Below are 3,888 nucleotides of genomic sequence, written 5' to 3' on the forward strand. Positions count from 1 at the left end.
CATTGTGGACTACCAGCTAGTCGGTGATAGTCATGTACCCCTGCTCCGTTGTATAAATATCTCTGATGAGAGCAAACGCATGCCCACTCTGAGTTACGACAGTCCTCACTACACCTCGTTGTCACGCTCGACTATTACTGATATTCAGATAGAACTACGAGACGATCAGAACCAACACATCCCTTTCTCATACGGAAAAGTAATTGTCAAACTACATTTTAGACCTGTGAAACATCATTAAAATGATGAGGAAAGCGTACACAGCCGATGATGGAAGATATATGCACTATTACATGAATCAAGCTGGTGGAGAGTTGCCGGGTTTCATAGGCGCCAGCACACAATATGGGCATGGATTAGGGGGGATATTCAGAAATTTATTTCGAATGGCTGTTCCACTTTTAAAAAGGGGTTTAATATAGCCAAACCCCATCTGAAAACAGCAGCAAGTGGTTTTATTGGCGATGTTGTGACTAATGTCAGGAACGCCGTGGCATCCAGACAACAGGGCAATGGGCTCATGGTGTACAGACGCAAAGCATTAAAAAGAAGCCCGCCAGGATGTGGGCGAGCCGGACTGTGAACAAAAAGCATAAAACACCACCAAAAACGAAGAATTCTCAAAAGAAAGCATCTGTCAGTAGGCGCAGAGCTCCAAACGACGCTCTCTGTCCCTGACAAAAGACATATTTTAATTTTACAGAATCAATCATGGCGTTTATTCATAATCAGTCCGAAGAGTGTGTGAAGACCGAATTGGACCTGTTTACAGTACCGTACACACAAACATCTATCGAAAAATCTACATTTGTAGAAATCCCACCAATGTCAGCTCTAACGGACGGTGGTCCTATTGAATTTTTCATTTCGGCTAGCGGGAGGATTATCTCGACCTTAACGATTCATACTTGTATACACGTGTAAGGATTACAAACCCTGATGGCACATTGTTGGCTAACGCAGCCGATGTAGGTTTTATAAACTATCCTGGATGCAGTCTTTTTTTCACAAGTAGATATAATGTTGGGTGATAGACTGATCACACAGTCTTCAAATACGTATCCTTATCGATCCGTTATAGAATGTCTTCTGAATTATGGAAAGGACACATTGGCTACGCAATTTAGCACAGGGCTATTTTGTAAGGACACAGCGGGCAAAATGGATGAGACCTCTATCACAGGCGATAATTTGGGGTTGACACAAAGGGGTGAATACACATCCGAAAGCCGTATTGTTGAATTAATAGCACCAGTACACGCAGATTTGTTTTTTCAAGAAAAATTGTTGCTAAATGGTGTGGACATGTCTCTGAAATTCATACGTTCAAAAGATGACTTTGCACTAATGACCCCTGGAAATGTCCAATTCGCTGTGAAAATAATGTCTGCTAGTCTATTTGTCAAGAAAATATCAGTGGCACCAACTGTTAGACTAGCTCATAGTAGGGCCCTACAGCATACTAATGCAAAATATGCTATTGACAGAGTAGCTCTAAAAACCTTCTCAATACCTACAGGCACACGTGTTTGCAACCAAGAAAACCTATTCATAGGACAGATTCCTAAATTTGTAGTCATAGCTTTCGTAGATAATGAAGCATACACAGGTTCGTATGCCCATAACCCCTTTAATTTTGGAAACTATAATACAGAATTTATTAGCCTTTATGCCGATGGACAGCCTCACCCAGCCCGTCCTTTTCAGCCCCTTTTTCAAAGAGGGCAATATGTACGGGAATATTATCAACTGGTTGAATCAACAGGACGCCATTTAAAAGACAGGTCACTAGCCATAACACGAGAGGATTTTGGGGCTGGTTATACTCTATTTTGTTTTAATTTGGAACCTGACGGTGGGGGCTCAGGAAATGTTTCACTGATTAAGAACGGTAACGTTCGCTTGGAAGTTCGGTTCAGAAATCCACTTCCTAGGACTGTGACCCTTATCTGCTATTCAGTTTTTGACTCTGTAATCGAAATATCTAACAGACGGCAAGTCCTATTGGATCACTACTAAAGATGAATACAATAGAACTCACCAGCGCCCCTCAGAAAAAGAATGAATAGAGACACAAATTTCTTAGGAGTAATACCATGCGATCATCTCCCAAAAACAGTTGTTTGTAAATTACCCGCCATGCTCGTTGTAAATACACAGCCCAGTAATATGCCGGGTGAACACTGGCTAGGTATTTACATTACAGAGAACAAGCATGGTTTGTTCTTTGATAGCTTTGGACATCCACCTACCTTTTTTTTTCAGGAAATTGGCAATTTCCTCTTAAAGAACTGTGTGGAGATGTACCATTCAGCAATCCAAGTGCAAAATAATTATTCTACAACATGTGGCCAGCACTGCGTCTTCTTTTTATGTCATATTCAGAAAAAGATTCCTTATACAAAAGTATTGAGCATGTATGGCACTAATCTTGTATGCAACGATACAATGGTCAGCCATTTTGTTAGCAGTATACACCCCGTTGTGTGTCACGATCAGAAATTTAAATGTGTACAATGTTCATGTTCCACCTATAGGTAGAAATTGTGTAATGATGTTTCTTTTCAAAAAATAAAGAATGTGGAATATACTATTCTTATAATGCCTTAATTTTTTTTTTTATTTATTTATTTTTTTTAAAACAAATTATACAGAAAAAAAAATGCATTCAACAGATAAAATTAATGTAAAACATTCATTTAATGTCACATGTTTACATACAACACAGCATTTTCACGTAGTCGAATAAAGCCAAATACATGAATAGAAAATTTATGTAAAACACATTCATTTTATGTCACATGTTTACATACAACACTGACTTTTCATATAGTTGAATAAAGAAAACACACCTCAAATAGAAAACACACCCTCAATAGAATAAAAACAAAAACAAAATGAATGAAAACACATCAAATAGAAAACACCCCCTCAATAGAATAAAAACAAAATAAAAATAGGTTTTTAAAAAAAAGTAAAATATAAAGTAGTGTAATAATAGAAATAGGTTTTTAAAAAAAAGTAAAATATAAAGCAGTGTAATAATAGAAATAGGTTTTTAAAAAAGTAAAATATAAAGTAGTGTAATAATAGAAATAGGTTTTAAAAAAAAAAGTAAAATATAAAGTAGTGTAATAATAGAAATAGGTTTTTAAAAAAAGTAAAATATAAAGTAGTGTAATAATAGAAATAGGTTTTTAAAAAAGTAAAATATAAAGTAGTGTAATAATAGAAATAGGTTTTTAAAAAAAAGTAAAATATAAAGTAGTGTAATAATAGAAATAGGTTTTAAAAAAAGTAAAATATAAAGTAGTGTAATAATAGAAATAGGTTTTTAAAAAAGTAAAATAGAAAATAATAAAAATATGTTTAAAAAAAAAAAAAAATAAAGTAGTGTAATAGAAAATATAAAAGATTAAAAACTAGACCAGCGAGTCTTAGCAATGGGTGGTGTAATACTAAATGTTCTAGGAGTACTAGTTGCTCGTAAAGCAGATGGTGTACCATGTGTAAATACAGGGGCCATTCTTATTGCTCTAGGAGTGCGAGGGTTCGTGGAACAATCATAGGCGTTTGTGTATTAGTTTCAGATGATGCAACAGTTTTAAAAGCCTCAATAGAACAGCGTACCCTCGTGTTTGGGATTACGGAGAGTGGCACATTTAAGCTAGCTAACGTTTTTTAAAAATATGTTCCACCCTTTTGGTCTAGAGTGTTCTGGAACATTATTATGGGTTGTGACACTTTTCAGCAGATCATACAGATGACTTCCAGGCACATTCTTATTTTCAACAACTATTTCCCCTTGATTTGTCCAAGATAACTGGTCATTGTGTCGGGATAATGAAGCCAATATGTATTCTGCATTTCTTTTTATTTCTTATAGGC

This window comes from Perca flavescens, chromosome 10 (assembly GCF_004354835.1).
Source record: "Perca flavescens isolate YP-PL-M2 chromosome 10, PFLA_1.0, whole genome shotgun sequence".
In the NCBI taxonomy this organism is placed as follows: domain Eukaryota; kingdom Metazoa; phylum Chordata; class Actinopteri; order Perciformes; family Percidae; genus Perca; species Perca flavescens.